An 18,810-nucleotide genomic window follows, 5' to 3' on the forward strand; every position below is an offset into this window, starting at 1 on the left:
CTGTCTGGATACAACCTCTGGCTTTTGCCCTCCTGGCACTTATCCTGTTTAACTTAAGCTTTTGCAAGTTTCTTAGGTGACTTTGACTGAAGTATCTCTTCCATGCTTGCAATTTATACCAAGGTTTTGAATAAAGGATTAATGAGCAATTACTGTTTTTTAAATGTAAGTAGATGTTGGTAAATCTAATGTAGATGTTGATAAACCAAAGAGTAGAAGCTTTTGCAGATTACTGCAAGAAATGTCATGATCTATTAGCATTTGTAACATTTGTCAGACACACAACAAAACAACTCCTTATTGGTTATTAATTCTCTGAGAAAAGAACTGTAATGCCAAAAGTGCTCAGTAGTTTGTTTTCCAGAATAAAACCAAAATAATTTTTTTATATTAAAACAGATTTCTGAGGAGGAATTAAATCTGCAAGAAGGTTTGAAAGTAAAAGTTTCCTTCTGAATTAAAGCATGATAGCTTACAGATATAACAAATGCTTAATTAACATGGGATGGATGCCAGAGGCAGTTCTTTTAAAAAGAAACTTGAAAGCAAGCACAGGAATTCTCTGTAACAAAGCTTTTCTGCTGCCATTTTCTGAGAATGTTATCTCATTGGCGTTTTTGGTAAGCTGGCATCACAGGGGCATCATTCTAATTGTCATTTAATAGAAGCTGTATTTTATTTCATTCTAAATCACTTCCATGAATCTCATCACCTAAGCCTGGCATTAAAGAGAATTCAAAATCAAACAAGTTAGTTAAAAATTGTCCTTTGACAGAACTGGGGCTTCCAATGCATTTTAATTTTTCTGCAGACTGTATGATGTGGAGAAGGGGGCTTCTGTGTATTGATGATTGATTTTTTATCAAACAGTTTGCACAAGAGTTGATGTAAAGGTTCAGGGTGAATCTGCACATTTAGTATATGTAGCACTAAATGAACATTTACATTTGCAAATACTGCAGAAGACAGAGAAATGATGATAGAATAATGCCTTTGTAAAAATAAGATTTTCCATGTAATTGTGGCAAGTACAAGTAGACAAACAGTTCTGGCTCTTCACAGTGGTCATGCTTAGAGCAGCCCCTTATGGCCAGGAGCACCTGGAACACATTTCGCAGCTGAACTGTTCTAACCATTGGATGGGGTGGCAGGACTACTGCTCAGCCAAAGAAAGTTGAGCAGATGTAGCTTTCGGCATTTTTTAGGTAGTGGAAAACCTCCCTGATTTTCTTTGAACAACAGAGACTCTTTGGCATCTATACTTTTAGGGAAGAGAATTTCAGATCGTATCAGAAAACTTGTGTTCAGGAATACAAAGAACTTTATAATCTTACTGTAGTTTTAGAGGCTTCTGGTTTTTTCCTCTCTACTCAAGCCAACTACCTATTAAACAAGGCAGTTAAAATGTTGTACCTAACAGGACAGTAATAATTTTATTGTCTTTTAGGCAGCTGCTTAGTTGTTATGAATTTGATTGTTTAATATCCTGTTTTATTAAATACAAAAGCCATAAATTAAATATATGCCAGTTTAAAATACACTTATAAAATTAATACATTTTATTCAATATAATGCAATATTTTAATGTTACATATTTAGTATATAATTTTTCAAGAAAAATGCATATTTTGAATGTGATATACTTATCTCTTGATCTTCAGCATTCTTTTGAAAATAAGCATTAACTAACATTTTCATTGATGTCTGTATCTGCACAGATGACAGAAGAGATATTCAGCCAGTTGGACCAGAATTTGACCTACAACAATCAGGTCAGTTGCTGTTAGCATAACAATTTAATTTTCTTTTGTTCAGTTTTATAATGTTCATATACAGACTCGTATATTTAATTTTAATTAAACAAGCAAATGTTCACAGTTTTTGTTACGAATTTTAATTTCTGTAAGCCAGGTGTAAATAGGATTCCTAAATCTGAATGACATAGTTCTTGGATGAGATGTCCATAATCCTTTTACCTTGGAATATATTAACATTGGTTTGATTATAATGTATGACTACATATCATTATGAGACATCTCTGCTTCACTAACAGGCACAATTATTTGGCTTTCTGTTCACGTGTATCACGTAATACTGGTAATTATTTTTCAGTCCCTTTTTCCTCATTACAACACACTCTTTTTACTCCATATTTTAATATGTCAATGCAATGTGATCTCTTTAGTGTGAGGTGATTCAAAGGAAACTGAATAAATTCTAAATTTATTCACATAAAATACATGTAATCTTTTCTTAGATTTATATGGCTGCTACTCATACCAGACACATCTAAAAATCACTGACTGGTACTGTGTTACTCAATCATTTAGTTATCCATTCTGGACTTAAGGATAGCTGCCTTTGGTGTGTCTACTCCATCCATGGGTAGAACTGGAAGATTTTGATCTAGTTCACTTCCAGCAATTTTGATATCCACTAATATTTAGGATCAAGCTTGTGGATGCCCTCAAGTAACCTAATCACATGCACTGCCCTTTCTTATTCTGCCTACCTTTTGCAACTCTTCCTTAATGTAATTACTTCATCTATTTAGGCAAAGTCATGTGTTTTGTATTATGGCATCTGCAGATGTCTTTCCTTTGGGAATGTAACAGTATCCTTCTCCATCATTCTCCTTAGCTTCAGAGAGACACCTGCAACACTCTAACTCTCACAGGGTATGAGGACAAATGGAATAAAAAATCTCTCTGCCCCACCTTCCTCACAGATGCAGAAGTTATAAATACACCTCTTATTTATTTTCTAAAGCCTCTGAGGTGGACCAAGAGCAAATCTCGTACAACAGAAGGCAAAACTGGTCTGTATTCTGACTTTTCACCTTCATTACTTCTTTACACTTCTTTTGGAATAAAGAGTGGGTGTTGGTCTGTTACTTCCTTTCCTCTACCTTTGTGGAGCAGCTACCTGTCCTCCTCTAGAACTCTTTGGAGACTCGGCTGTGTGAGTTTGTTGCAGCTTCTTCGCCCTTTGCAGAGCAATGATACTGAGAAGAGGCAGGCATCACAGGGGACACAAAATCCAAGAGGATGCCAAGTTCCCACAAATCAGATGGCAGGCAGTTTGTAACAATTCTAGGTGGCAGGAGAGCCACCAAGATGTCACCCAGTATGACTGGTGCAGACCCCACAAAGCCAATTGTGATTATTAGCACAATAACAACACTGAAAATTGGACTACTTGTTAAGTGCTGTACACTCAGCTAAGAAGGGAGAAGAAAGACTTAGGCACCTTATTTTAGAAATGTAATTACCACTTACAGGTTAGTTAAGTACTGCATGTTTAAAATTGGAAAATATATGTTTGACAATACTGTATATCTACAGATATATAAGTCCTTCAACATGAAAATTCTAAATACTTGCAAAAAAATATTAGTAGTTCATTCAAAACAACAAAGCACAGCTAAGGCTGCAGGGCAGGAGTTTGCAAGCAAGATGTTGAGCACTGTGTGTGGCCTTATACCAACCGTTGGGGGATCAATCCCACGTGTGACAGGCTGCCAGCCTAAGTAAGAAACATTGATCACTGCCCTCCAAGTGCTCTGGGAGCCAGTTTCTTACCCAGCTGGCAGACCACCCATCCAGTCTGTTTCTTGCCAGTTTGCCCAGAAGGAACTGTGGGAATGAAGTGGTATAAGAGGCTGACCTCCCTCTTCTTTCAGTAAAAAGTGAAAAAGTAATGCCAGGGTCTCTGGCAATCATGCTGTGCATGCAGCATGAAGGAAGAAAGACTGTGTGGAGGTTTTCCCTTGGGGCAGTGGGTACAACTACTGACAAATGCAGTAGCGTTCATATAATTTACATATGATTCCTCATATTGTGTTGTTCTCATGTTCATTTTTGTGTGGCATCTTGGCCATGGAGTTTTCTTTGCACAAACATTCACAGAAATTTCAAGTTAATCATGCAAATAAGTAGTGTTTCATAAGCCTTTATTCTAAATTTGCACTTAAATGGAGGATTAAATTGGCATCCAGTTAAGAAACAGAAAAACCCCAAGTGGCTTATGCAATTAATTGCTTGGAAAAATATTATTCAAATTTTCAATGTTCAAGATCAATAAAGAAAAAGTTAAAATATCCACAGAACAACTTGAAATAATCTCTATATTTGAGAAAATTAATATTATTTGTGTACATCTTGTAATGTAAGAGGACTATTTAATTTTATCTTCTGTTTTTTTTAAAGACAGGGTATATAATTAAATGCCATATAAAATAATAAACCCCAAGCTTTATTTTTTCTTTTCTTTAGCTGCAAAGGGCTGTGTGTGGTATTACCTTAATCAATATGCTTATGGTGCAGACTAGTGAGCTTTTAGTGTTTTGTTTAAGAACTCAGTTTTACAGCTTTGGAGTGTATCAGAGTTTATCTGACTTTCATTGTATAAGAAATAGTAAGAATGTATATCTTAAATTTCCCAAGTGATACAGATTCATTTTCATGAGTTCTACAAACTATATATCCCTAAACAGCAATAAATAAATTTTCCTATCAAACGCATGCTTACAGGCACTCAGTTGCTGATGAAGTTGCAATTAGGAATCTGACAGATGAGGAACTAATTCCCTAGAAACAGGATTTCTTCCTTCTTCTTGTTATGAGCAGAGCATATGGAGGAAACAGATCTGAATATGCCAGATGAATAAATTAAGAAGTCTAGGATTAAATAGAACAGCTGGAAATGTAACTGGTGATAACTAAAAGCTAATTAGCTTCAATGAGCAATTTTCCACCTGGTTTTCTATTAGCCATCTAGAAAGAGGAGCTAGAGAAATTGCATGGTGTGCATTTTCATTCTGAAATTCGATATGAACTGCTGTTCTACCTACATGGTAATTGGAAAATTACTGTCTCTTGTGAGTATAAATATTAATGTGACTGATTTGCAAAAATCCTTTCATTTTTTTCTAAGCATCGACTTGGTTTTGTACATTCATCATCTTACTGGAGCTGTGAGTTGTTCTTAATTTAATAGTTATTTAAAATGAGGAGTCTACTTCTAAGAGTATTTTTGAATGCTAAAGCTCTTCCTCTGATACTCTTCATCAATTCTGGTATAGCCTGCTATAGCACTTCCCAATCAACAGTTTCAGATCATGTCCTTAATCCCTGCAGCTTTTGACTATTGCTTAGAACATCATATGCCATTAATGAATAATGAGGTGTTTCTTTCCTGAAACAAGTAATTTAAAGAGTAGGAAAGGAACACTAGGTACCCCACACAAAGCTTTTCACCTTATTATACACATCCCTATTTATTACATAAAATAAAATAAAAGACATTTCTTTTTATACATATTTCTTTCCTTCAGCATTTAAGATCCTTTGGTCCTTCAGTTTGTCATCACATAAAAGACTGGGTTCTGAATCCTTCCTTTTAAAGAGGACTGAGGCTATGAAAGTTTGAGATTAAACATCCTCATATTACTTTCCAAAGTAAAAGTCAGGTGACAGAGTAAAAGTCAGGTGATGGACATAAGGAATGAATGTCATCTTTCCAAACTTTAGCTGCTCAGAAGGGAGCTGCTGTACTTACAGTGGAAAGAAAAAAAAGGATTAGTTCCTTTCTTGAATTTTTCTTTTTAAATGCTTCAGATGCCTGTCTTGTTGATAAGGATGGTTAGCTGTGATTAACCATGTAAGTGTGGAAGTTGAGCAAACTAAGTAATACAAATGGAAGATGTGATGATTCACCTTCTGTCTGTTTTTCTCCATTAACTATCAGAGGCATTACTGGAAGGGTGGTCAGTCACTGAAACAGGCTCTCCAGGGGAATGGCATGGCACCAATCCTGTCAGGGTCACAGGAGTGGCTGGATGACACCCTTAGTGATATGAGTTCATTTCAGGCAGTCCTGCAAGGAGCAGGACATTGGACTTGATGGTCTTTATGGGTCCTTTTCAACCTGAGCAATTTTATGATTCAAGGATTCTATGACTCTACATGACTAACTTGGGTTTAGGCAGTAATGTTTAGAAGTCCCAAAGTCAGGTTGTGTGAATCCCACCATGTGTTGTCTAGGGATATTTTTCCATTTTGAGAAGAGTGAGCAGAGACATAAAGCTGAGGTATTGCTTTCCAGTCTTGCATTAGATGCTTTTGGCTTGAATGAAATACTGAAGTTTTAGTTCTAACTGAAGCAGAGTATTCAGTTTTTACAAAATCATTATGTTCCTAAGCATTGTCTTGTTCCTGGGAAAGTAGAAAGTCCATTTACTGAGAGGCTTATAATTTACAAAGTGATTGTCTTTCCTTTGTACGAGTGGTTTCACTATAACTCATGCCACAGATTTTATTTTTTTTTTTTTGCATTCTTTTTTGAAGGAAACTGCCCTTAGGGACCAATATCTAATGATCTCCTTTAAAACATGTCACTCTTACTCCCCTATAGCAACTGTTTGTACTTTGGGATCGTGGATAGGAAAGGTGAAATATTGACATGGGAATTCATGATACTTAGGTTATCAAAGACACCTCCAGCTACAGGACAAGTCAAAGGAACAATATAATTTTCATTACTTGCCACAACAAAGGCTTTTAGAAATAATGAAGTAGAGTTGTCTTTTTTAAAAGCAAAAAATCAAAAACCCAAGCCCCTGTAGTTGTCAAAGATATGGTATTCTGTTGCTTATTAATGAGACTTCTGTAGAACAAGTTCTTGCCAGGGTTGTTTTAAATCTTGATGTTCTGATTAAATTTTAATTTTATTACAGTAATATATGAAAAATTGACTATAACAGTCAAAATATAATTCGTGCAATGCTGTCAATGCAGCAAATGCATTTACTCTAATGTCCATGAGAGATGTTACAAAATTTGGAAAAATAGCATGTAAACTATTAATAAATATTGCTGTAGTAAGAAGAGAAGTGCCAAACCCAGCAGTAATGATAACAATCTCTGTATTTCTGGGAAATGTGGCTATTTAAAGATTTTTTGACAGAAAATATGTCATTGCTCTGACAGAAAATATATGTAGTTCATTTTATATAGTTCTTTATCAAAAAACCATAGAAACCTTGATACCTGAAATAGCTCAAACCCCAAAAACTTTGTACTTTTTGAGATGCTTGTATTTTGAAAACTGCTAAGGAGCCATCTGGTTATGGTAAAACAATTTCAAAAAGAACTAAATGCTCTACAGTTTAAGCATAAAAATAACTGGCCAAGGATATTTTGTTTTCTTTCAACCTCTCCTCTTTGCTGATTGGAAGCAGTGTGATCTGAGGGATAAAAGGGAAATGCAAAGTAACACTAAAATTAGCTATCACTTTTACAATGTGGGCAAAAAGGTGTCAAGAAATAGTCCTTCACTGATCTTGGGTGTCTCAGAGTGAAAGAAAGAATAGATGTTCCTGCCACAGATGTTGTCCTAAATGTTTAAATTTTGTGATAGATTTTATTTATAAGGATTTGTATGTGCAAGTGAGGTGCTTCTTTCTTTAACTCCCGATCATGAGGAAAAATGTTGACGAGTTCCTTGCTCAGATGATTGATGTGCATGCTGGAGTGGTGGCTCCTGTGGAAAGCCATAGTTACTGCTAGGAGATGCCTTCTTTGGCTTCAGGCTTCGAGGAACACGGAGTCCTCCCTTTGAGAAGTAGGAGTCCCTACTTTGGTTTTCAAGCCCTCACAACAGCCATCACTGGGTGTCAGGAGCACAGCAGGGCAGCAAATTGACGGAGGAATTAAATAATGGAAAGAAAAATTCTAAAAGCACAGCAAAGTTGCACCTCTGAGACATATGGGTCGTCATTTTCTAAAAGTTATAACTGCAGGAGACCTCTGGGGCATGGTGGGGCCAGGGCTCCTCGGGGTGGCCGGGCCTGGCAGCTCTTCCGCAGTGCGAGCCAGAGCACCGCACATCTCTGAGCGAAGGGATGCGTGGCCCCGGGAATGTGGTGGGTGGGAAGTGGCTGTGGGGGTCCCTCAGGGCCTGTTGGTGCCCACAGGTTCCCAGTCACCTTAATGTAACCCCAGCATAAAGGAAGCAATTGGCCACAAAGAGCAGCAGGTTTTGTCGGTGTTTTTATTTTATAGCACATTTACTTCGTGAAATAATGGATTTTTTTTAAAGTGGGTGGTTGTTGGAGGTGTACCATCTATTGGTTAGGCAAAAAACAAAGGCAGAAGGAGTGCTGGTAATGGGGGTAATGGGGCTCTCCATTAATTACAGATATTGCTTTCGACACTGGAAAAATAGTGCTGTTTGTCAGTGGGAGGAAGGGGAATGCCTGGCACCCCATTGTCCTACTGAGGCTGGGCCTGGAAATGGTGCCTTGGCAGCATGGTTGGGTCTGTCTGCAAAGCCCAGGGAACAGGAGGAAAACCATAGTCTTTGGCTGCTTCCTGCAGTGTTGATTTCCATGACTTTAAATGATTCTGAATTACAGGTTTCAGGAAGAACTTTCTAGCAGCTAGGTGTTCAGATATATTTTGCTGTATGAAAAATAAGTGAGAAAGTGGCATAGGTTGTGGGGTAAAATAATGAGCTATTTTATAAACAATTCCACTGCTGTTATTCTGACTTCTGTTGTTCAGGTAGAATATTTCTTGTACAAGCAGCAAATGCATCACATATGTTTGAGAATATATCTATGAGTGACAAATTCAAAACCCACTTCTGATTCAAAAGAAGATCAACTCTACACTGGGTGCTGAACATTGTGTTTTTCTGCTCTTAAAGTTGTCTGGCATGCAGCAGCATATATATGTATATACAGTGAAATATACATGTAATTACTTGTATTCATAACCAATCAACCTCTACTTTGTCCATATGGTTGAGGCTATAAATGCAAGACAACTTGTGGAAAACATGTGAATACCACTTATTTCTTAAACTAAATACAGTTGTGTTTCACTGGTGTGTGTTTTGCCATCTCTTCACTCTCTGTACTTTTCATGCAGTGTGAGAACAACCAGGGAAGAAGTTGTGTGTTTGAAATACACGGATTTGTATTTTCTCTGTACTCAGTATGTTATTTCTGCTTCTGCCTGAATGGGATGCTCAGTTTGAGAGACAGGTGGAGACTAAATGGGATTGAAGAGACTTAGGAGTGTTTAATATATTTCTACAGCTATTTGCCTGGCAAAGATGATGACGTTCAATTGCATGCTAATTCCTTTGCAAAGCCAATAAAAGAGCAGATCTTTTTTTTCTTATGGAAACTGACTTAGAAGTCTAGCAGTCTAGACTGTTGTGTGTTTTTCTTTTCCTTTCTTTGTTAACTGATATCACAGAAAACCTAAGTTACTGTGACCTTATTCTCCTGCACAGCTAAATGCAAAAGTAGAGAATTTTAAGGACAAGAGGTGAAGGATTACTCAGGAGAGTGCCAGAACTCCCATTTGAGTGCATGATTTGATGAAGAATAGAGAAAAGCAGAAGATGGGCAATGGTGAGTAGTATTTTCTGTAATGACAAAAGGGAAAATTTCCTTGGTAAAGTAAAAATGTCCTGAGATGACATCAGCTTATGAAAAATGTCCTCTCTGTATTTAAGATTGGTTGAAACACAACTCATTTTTGACTGTAAATAATTTAGAGAACAGAGAAAAAAAATCGAATAAATTGATTTAGAGAAATTTAAAGAATTAACCACAAATTGGTCATATTTTGAAGCTGGTGAGAAAATTCTGACTTCTGTGAAACTGACTGAACAATTTATCTTGACTAATGGAAACAAAGATTTTTCAAATCTCTTTAAGAAAAGAATGTCATTTGCTTCTGGAATCAGTAGAGAGAACAAAAGAAAGCACAATTAAGAAATTATATTTGTATCTTCTGCAATGATAAACAGAAGAGGACAAATTAATCTTTGACTGAGGTTAAGAAATGTGATTAGAAATAATTTTGTTGAAATTCTGCTGCTTTGCCAAGGATGAGTTTTAGCAAACCCCTGAGGCAATAATAAAAATTACAATGTGCAGCTATTGTAGGCAGGGATTAAGGGTGCTCTTGCATGGATATGGTGTGCATAAATGATAAGCCATAATGTTTAAGAAGTGACAGTAGGTAATGATTTTAATTTACTTTTGTCTCAATTAACTTATATTTTGACATTCTACTTAATCAAACTAAGTTTTATTTAACTTCTATTTTCTGACAACTGACCTGCTTTCTTTTCTCTCCCATTCCCACATAAAGCAGATGGCTTAATGCATAGAAGCTCATGGCCAGAAAAGCTGAATTAGCTTTGTCTGTGAAATATTTTCAGAGAAAAGCAGTTACTGCTAAGCATATCAAAGACAAAGAAATAATATACTTTCTAAATGAGGAATTCAACAACTGCAGCTCTCTCATTATAACTGTGCATATGGTCACATATAAATCCATACTCTGTACCCAACAACCGTGATGGCAATACCTTGATTCCATTAAGAAAGATGAAAGATGATCAGGGTTGGAACAAATGAGGCAATTTATGATCTAAAATGTATTGTCTAGCAAATAACCACATGCTTGCCTGTAAGTTCTTCAAGACAAGGACTGACTTTTTGTTACTGCACAGCATCTAGCACAAAGGGAATCTGTGCCATGAGTAAATCTCTAAGCCTACTGCACTAGAAATAATGATAAACCGTACTGAAGAGGATTATTTGTGTTTTGGAAAAGGCTATCAGTTAATTGTTCCTCTAAATGTATTTAAAATTCCCTTCTCTGTTCTTTGTCATTTTTCTATTAATGCCAAGGTGAGTTTGAAAAGGCTGCTTGTGAAACTGCATGTAAGTGATCACTGAGAATAAGAGTATTTCTTTAAATACACCCAAAGTGCAAGCAGTTATTTGATGTTGGAAACTGGACAGTTTGTTTCATTTAGGGCAGTGATTCATTACCACTGTCTTTACAAGACTGAGGCATCAATTATCCAAAATAATTTCAATATTTGAATGATTGACTTTATTACTCTTGGTTTAGCTGGTTTTTGTTTTTTGGTTGGTTGGTTTGGTTTCTTGCTTTTGTTTGAATTAATGGTAGAAAATATTTGATGTTCAGCTCAAATTTAAAAATTAGAAAATATAATGGCTCATACATTAGCTTTTGCAGCTTTTCAGTCAGTGGACATTTCTCAGCCTGCCCAGCTGAAATCACTTTCAGCTAATTGAAGATTTTCTCACTCCATTTAGCTGTTAAACACTGGCATATGGGCATATGGATCTTCCTAGTCAAACTGATCCTCAGAAGAAGTGAGCAGTGAAAATAATATTGAAACAAAAATAAAATGAGGTTCAAATAAGGTGAAGACAATTCAATGCTCAAATTAGAAATGCTAGAACTGTCCTCCATTTGCCAGAAGAAGAGAGTTTGATGGAAACAAAGGAGGAGCTTTCCCACACTCCTGGCAATGTGCTGGGAAGGAGCACTCCTCTGTGGAAAAGAGCAGCATAGCATAAGGATAGCTGATTAACTCTTGGATAACCACGTCACTGTAATTGACAAACTACAGTTGGTTGTATGCTGCTACTTAACAGTTGCTGAAATATTGTTTAGACAGCAATTAAACATGGTGCACTAATAATAGCCTGGAGTTCCTTTTGAGAGTGGTTTTTGGCATGGTTTTTTTGGTGTTTTTTCCCCTTTCATTTAGAGAAGTTAGGGAAGTTAAAATCACATGGGCATCCCTAGAAAGATCTCATATGTCAAATACAATATTTCTGGCCAAAGAAATCTTGTACATCCAGCTTCTTAGAGACCTAGTATTGACTTAGACAAGGCTTCTTGTGAAAAGCAATACCTATCATACGTTAGCTGAGTTTCTATTAACTAATTAACCAAACTGCTTTATTTTTTGGGGAGAATCTTGGTATACCTTGCTCCAGTAGAACTGCAAGGTCTGCACTTGAGTTTTTGCTGCTTCTTACAGTAACTTTGTTGTGCTGTAGAGAGCATGTGCCTCATTGTTTTTCCCCGGTAACAGCATCAACTTCCTTGCTAATTTGAAATTAGTTTAGGTCTGGAGTGATGATTTCAGTCTATCAGATCAGGAAATGTATCCCTCCTTAGGTGGAGAGCTGCATGAGAACTTCAATGATTTTAATGCTTGTTTGTTTCAGTGCTGTTAATTAAAAACATAAATATTAAAAAAGACATGGTGAGAATTGTAAAAATTATTTCAGAAGCAACTGAAACCTGATGTCATCAGTCTTATTCTCATATTTTCTCTATTTATGTGCTTTATTCAGGGATGACAGAACTGTTCTTTCAGTAGACACAGAGGCTACAGGAAAGGAGGTTGCTTGCATGAGTGACCCTATTAATGGACTGAATTTCATTAGCCTATATTGTGGGTCCTGAAGAGAACTGAATCTATTTTCATGTTTTTCTTATCTTATGGAGAAGATGTATATCTTGGTGAAACAGTCAGTTTTAGTTTACTTCAGATATAAGATTTTCAAACAAATTGCTGTAAAGATGTTGAAATACTATTGGTGACGTATATGTGTCCCATTCATCAACTTCCCATTCAAGAATAAGATTTATTATGCTAGGGCTGGGTTGTTTTGAATGAAATCACACTTTAATTAAGTAGTTTCTGCTAGTTCAAAGTAGAGATCCTGAGTGTACCATCTGTTACAATGTACACATATAAAAATTATATTCACTAATTACACTGTGCTTGTTGGGTGGGCGATGGCATCAGAACCAAATTAGATTTAATAAATGTAGAAAAAAGTACACATTTAAGATAAGAAAAGCTTCAGTACAAGAAACTAGAAACTGGTATGAATAATAACAAAATTGTTTTTCCCCTATAAAAGGCTGTTTTTTTAGTATTGTCTAAAAGGTATCTTTTCACCAAGCTTGATAATACAACTCCCCATGCAAGAGTGACAATGTGGGATGTCTCCTGGCCTCTGTAGTGATCGGTGATGAACAATTTAAGAATGAATATTCATAATGTTTTTGTTACCTTCTGGCATATTTTGTTACACTATCCATATGAATCCCAAAATTGGGTAAATCATCAGCTGAAAGGGGTTTAATTATCTGAAAATTAATTAAGAGCTCTCTAGTCATGCATGTACTGTGTGTTTTCACTGGACTTACTTTACTGATAGAAACAGAGCTATTAGGATAATTACTAGATTGTGTAAGGAAAGCAGTTATAAACAACGTTTTCCTGATGCAAAACACTCATGAAATTATACTGCACTATGTAACTTCACATCTTAAACTTAGGTAACTGTTTTGCTTGGAGAGAAAGAGAAGCATATGGTATATATTTGTCAGCACATGTGCCAGTGACATGGTGATTTTATCAATTTTATCAAATTGTAGGCTGCTAGGAAAATGAGGTACCTCAAAGAGCAGTTGGGAATTCATAATATCTCAGAGGAAATGTCTTTGGGAATTTCAGTGACACCTTAAATTTGAACTAATAGACTTAAACACATAATAAGAAAAGAAAGAAAAAAAGCCTTACAGAAGGTTCCCTATTTGCAGTGGTAAAATACACATATAAAGGTCTTCAGTTCAGGGAAAGAAGACTGAGGAGTTGTGTCAGTGCTGTTAGTGTGGTAGAAAGGGCTCAATCCAGATGCTGGGCTTGGGGCTTCCCTTCCTCTCTGTCAGCAATACACCTCAGGAGACTGCTGTGCCGGAACAAGGTTGCATGCCATTTGCTATTTGATTCCTCATTTCTCAACTTTAAAAAATTATCTCTTTGCAATATTCCTGCTTTTTAAGACAGGAACTCACACATCCAGAGGGAGGTGCATTGATGTAGTTTTTCCCTTTTTTTTTTTTCTGTTAGTTTATCATTCAGAGGTGTGGTGAAATTCTATTGTGCTATCTTTGTCATTTAAACTTTGATTTTGAAAACATGTGCACAGACCTCTATATGCAGAGTTTGTGGAGTAAATTATACTGATAGAATGTTGCTGCCTCTTGTTTAACAGCTTTTAAAACATGGGATGCTTATTAATGTCTAAAACTATTGTACTACTGGTAGGGAAATCTACCAGCTCCAAGTCCTATAGTTTGGAGCTTTCCGCATGTTACAGAAGTTTTCACCTTGGGCTTTTCTCAGTTTATTTTTTTTTCCCCTCTTCAGTCTTTCCATTCTGGAAAGAGTTTTTACTCAAGACAGGCCTCCTGTGTGGGAGTTCCCTGCCTTAGCAGCTGACCAGCTGGCAAACACTGAAGCCCTGGAAATGCCTCCCAGGATAGGCAGTATCAGACATCAGTTCTAGCTGACAGGTTCATTGCTCTTGCCTGCAGTAAAAAGTGTTGTTTGTGCCACTGCAGTGGGTGCAGCCAAGTGGAGGGAACTTCTGTGGGTTAAAGGATGCTTATGTGAGAACTCCTCTGGCCTTTGCTAGAAATGTCTCAGAGCAGTGTTGGTCAGAGGAGGCTTAACTCCAAGCAGTCCTGGCAAGTGTGCAGCCCTCTATGAGCAAAAATAATTTGATGGGTCATTATTTTGTTTTACAAAAGGCTAAGATAAAAAGAGGCATTTCTAGGCCCCTGATTTAGACAATTTGGAAATCTAATCTCTCTTAACCTGAACTCTCAGAGTTATTAATTCGATCCAAACTATGCCACATAATAATGTTGGCTATTCCCTGTGGTGCAACACTGTCTGCAAAGACACTGATCACGTGAGTGTAGCACTTTGAAGCAATTATGACCTGTATTGAAAATTGCTGAAGCTTAACTAATTATCTAGCAAAAATTCAAAAATTGGAAGCTCGTCTTCCAACTCTACATTCCTTTCCTTCCTAGTGAAATCATGAGTACTTGAATCAAATGAAGTTTTGCTACCGATTTCTGAAAATCCAGAGAATAATCATGAGTATTTGCTGCCTTCTAACTCTTTTCATTTGGCTGGAAAATATATTTTGCATTAATTATTTGATAAGGCAATGAAAACTTGAGTTTCCATTTCCCTTCAGGTACCATGAGAGGTTCTTCTGTGTAACTATTACATATCTTGGCATTTGTGGGGTTGATGTCTTTCCTGAACTTCAAAGCAGGAGGAGAAACTTAAGGGTGTTTTTTTTTCTTCTGATTGCAGAGAGAGTGAAAGTCAGGTGACATTTTCACTCACTGTCTTAGAGTCTAACATTGCATGTTTTTCTTTCTTGCACTTTCCTGCATGATATAAAAGTGATTTAGAAATTTCCAAGTGGACAAAAACAACTGCACTGGAGATTTTTTTTTGCAAATAAAATTGAGAAAATTTTCTTTGAATTATCCTGGTATATCACGGGCAGTGACTACACAGTACACTAACTAGATACAAATGGAAGATTTTTTTCCCCCATAAATACTTGAAAAATGAATTATTATTTTCATTTTCCTTGAGATGGCTCCTTGGCTCTCAACTGTTTATATAGATAGGAAGATTTAAACAATTTTCAGATTGTGTGTTCAGTTGTGGTTTCTGCCATTCAAATCTGTCTCAAAATGTCAGGCAAAAAAGTTGTACTTTTGTACTTTTTGTACTAGTTCTGAAGTTTCAATAACAAGTAATTGAAAGATATTTTATCAGTTTATTACAGAGATAGAAACAGATTTATAAGTCATAAAAAATCATTTTGTAAATATTTAAGGTGACAAAAAATAAGGAAATTCAGAGAAATAATGTTCATTCTTATCTGACTAAAATCTGATTGTCCTTTCCTCAAGGGTTTTAAACACGAAACACAGAGTAACGTGTGCTGATAAGATGCTGTTACTCTCTTGTGAAAGAAAACAAAGAAACATGCACTAATAATCTCCAAACCATCAAGTTTATACCTGAGCAGTTAAACACATTTTATTTGCTTCCATGCTGTCCCAGAAGAATTTTCAGTGCCATCGGCCCCACTGAGTAGTGCTAGATCCTGCACACACTTCTGGATTGCATTAATGGGTTTTTCCTCCACTTAGTTTTTGTATAATTTGCAGGTGTTGCCCTGAATGGAGGTTTTGTATCACCTGCAGCTGCTATATTGCATACCCCACAGAGGTGTGCTCCAGCACTAGAGGTTTCTCACCCAGTCTCTAGCATCCTGGCTAATTTGAAATGCAGAATTAGCATACAATAATGGGCTTAAGATATCTAATTTTGTTCTACCAATTGTAAATTAGTGTAGCTTGTCATACTGTATTCAAAGCTTTTGGTTTCTAAAAACTTTATACAAACTATTTTGGCATATTTTCTGCTCAATGTCTTGCTTCCACAGGCACAGGGATGAGCAGAGGAGTGTTGAGCTCCACTCCAGAGCCAGCACACCACTGGCACACAGGGTCAGGGTGATAGGGATGGGAACAGGGGCCCAGCTGCTGGCTGACCCCACTCCTTGGGAGCCAGAGCTGCATCCTCCTTAGCTTGACCTCGGGAAGGGACCTGACAGATCTCCATGCTGGGAGGATTGGGGGAAAGGCAGTACATTCCTCATCTTTCTCCAGGGAGGAGCTGGGCATGCGATGTCATAGGACATTCAGGAAAAATGCTTGTCTTTTAAAAGCTGGATCTAGCTATATGTTAGCTTGGGAAATACACCTGGTGCTGCAAAGCACTTGGTGATTTATTTAACACATACAGGTGATGGACTGCCTGTTCAGCTTGTTACATAATTGTTCTCTTACATGCAGAGCCCATCAGGGTCAATCAAGGTCATGCCAGCAGTTTGATGTGAATGGATGTGACCAGAGTTCATTTGTTGCTGCCCTTTCTCTGCCCACTCTGGAACATGGTAAAACAGATCATGCTTGCAAAATTAAAATCCATTGCAGGAATGGGAGCATGCAGCGTTACCTAGACACATCACACCTGTTGTCAGTGAAGAAAAATGTAGGGCATAATGTGGAGTGCCACAATCACTTGCCTCTAGGAATTTTGATTTTATAAAAAAGAATGTACTAAGAAGGGTGGTGGTGCCCTTTCCACAGCCCATGCACCTTGTACACCACAGACAAGTTGGCAAATTTTAAATGGCATTCTTTAAACTTATTAGCACTTTTGTATCTCCCTTCTTGTGACTAAAGTACTTTTCATGTTAGAAAAGTTCACAAGAGTGTTAAATTCAACTTCTTTAAAGGCTAATAAAGCAAGTGCATGCTTGCTTGGTTCTAGTGCCTGTCAGATCAGCTTCATCATTACTGTGGAAGTAGAGTAGCACTGCTATGGCAACTCTAATGTTTTCAGCTCATTGGTAGGTCATTAGGTATGATGTGTATAAAAAAAATTACCTCCTCACTGCAATAAGAGATCGGAACCTGGGCTCATTAGATAGTACTATGTACAGGCTGATATCCCATCTGTTAGCCAACATTCCCTTGGAAGAAGACTGTACCTTGCAACAGAGCTTCCCATCAGCTCTCTTCCCAGCCCTGGATGTATCTCAGGACATGATGGTATACCTTATCTGGAGTGCAAGATGAAGACTGTAGAAATCAAGTGAAACAAGAAATAAGCAGCAGAATTAATTCACATAGTGAATTAATTTTATCACTATCACACAATGATAAAAAAGCCCCAGAAGTCTTCAGTGAAATGTATGGAAATATATATATAAGAAAAGCCAGTTTTACCTCTCAAATTTAAATGAGGCATGAAAAATGCCTTGAGAAATTAGCAGGGGAACTAAAATTCACAACTTTAGTGTATAATAAAACTCATGGACTCAGTAGAAAAATTAATTGGTTTTGTTTCCTCCATTCAGTATCCTCTATTAAGAGCTCACTGTTCTATAAGCAGTAATTACTGATTTCTGTTCCCACAGAGCATAAAATATCATTATGTTTCTGATAATGTTCTCTTCAGTTGCCTTGCTACCAATTGTCCTTTTCCTTGAAAACTACCAATTCAATTACACTAAAGTCAGTGCAATGACTCATGGTCTTGCTTTTGTTTGGAGATTTAGAGATGAAAAAGGGCTTATGTGCTTGGGAGTTCCTATGTTTTTTCAGGTTTGCCAATCAGAGTTACATTTATACACAATCTTATTTATATCCTTGGACCATTGCAAACTACAAGATTGCATTACAAATACAAAGCATCATTAGTTAAAAAATTATGTATGCCAACTGAAATTCCTGAGACCACACTTTTGCTCTCTGAGTCTTGTTTCAGTAACTGTATTTTTTATTAAACATGAGAAAGTAGCTTGTATGTAGGCCTCATGGCAGCTGGGAGGTTGCACTGCAGAGACCATCAAGTCTGGCTCGTGGTGAATTAGCTTTAATTATTCAAACTCATGAGTGGCTTAATAAAAACCAATCATTGCTTTCTCTCTTCCTCCTTCTGCTCTCCCTTGGCTTTGCTGGTTCCATTGTTTATTGGTGTCTGTACCAGTCCAGTCTGCCTGTGACTGGTACAGATAAGCTGGGCTGCTGGGTCACAGGCAGAGAACCATAGGCAGGGGGTGAAGAACAGCTCTGCTATTGTGCCTTTACTAGAAATTAACTATAATGACAAAAAAGAATAAAAACTGTTCATCAGTTTTAATTCAGTGATCTATGTGATAGCTTTAACCAAAGAAGATTCAGTAATTACAGTGAAATTATAATTTCTGATTGAGGTTTTCTGTATTTATAATTGTAAACCTTGTGTAGACTTTGTCTAGTCCTTAATGGTAAAGAAACAGTGTTAATGTCAAAATTATTGAAACTGCAAAAATAAAGTGGCAGACTAGCTAAGATCCTATACTGTACTCAGTGAGACTTCCCCTGAACTGCAGAAGCTGTATTTAGATGTATCAGATGATTTTCATGCTTTCTTTATTAAAGCTCCAAGGCATATTCAATATTCTTAGGTTACTTTCTTAATTTTTACTGTGTGGGATAAAAATCAATG

At 36.8% G+C, this 18,810-nt stretch overlaps 1 long non-coding RNA gene across 1 annotated transcript in view; it reads left to right on the forward strand.

The window, feature by feature from the left end:
• The window catches only part of LOC110470757 (uncharacterized), a 51,735-nt gene extending 33,429 nt beyond the window's left edge, over positions 1-18,306 (forward strand). Inside the window, exons 2-3 of the long non-coding RNA XR_002465472.3 lie at positions 1,719-1,772; positions 9,304-18,306. This is a non-coding gene — a long non-coding RNA (uncharacterized LOC110470757). The remainder of the gene's footprint in view (positions 1-1,718; positions 1,773-9,303) is intronic.
• The last annotated feature ends 504 nt before the right edge of the window (positions 18,307-18,810 follow it).

The sequence above is a fragment of the Lonchura striata genome, chromosome 1, assembly GCF_050655825.1.
Source record: "Lonchura striata isolate lonStrDom1 chromosome 1, ASM5065582v1, whole genome shotgun sequence".
In the NCBI taxonomy this organism is placed as follows: domain Eukaryota; kingdom Metazoa; phylum Chordata; class Aves; order Passeriformes; family Estrildidae; genus Lonchura; species Lonchura striata.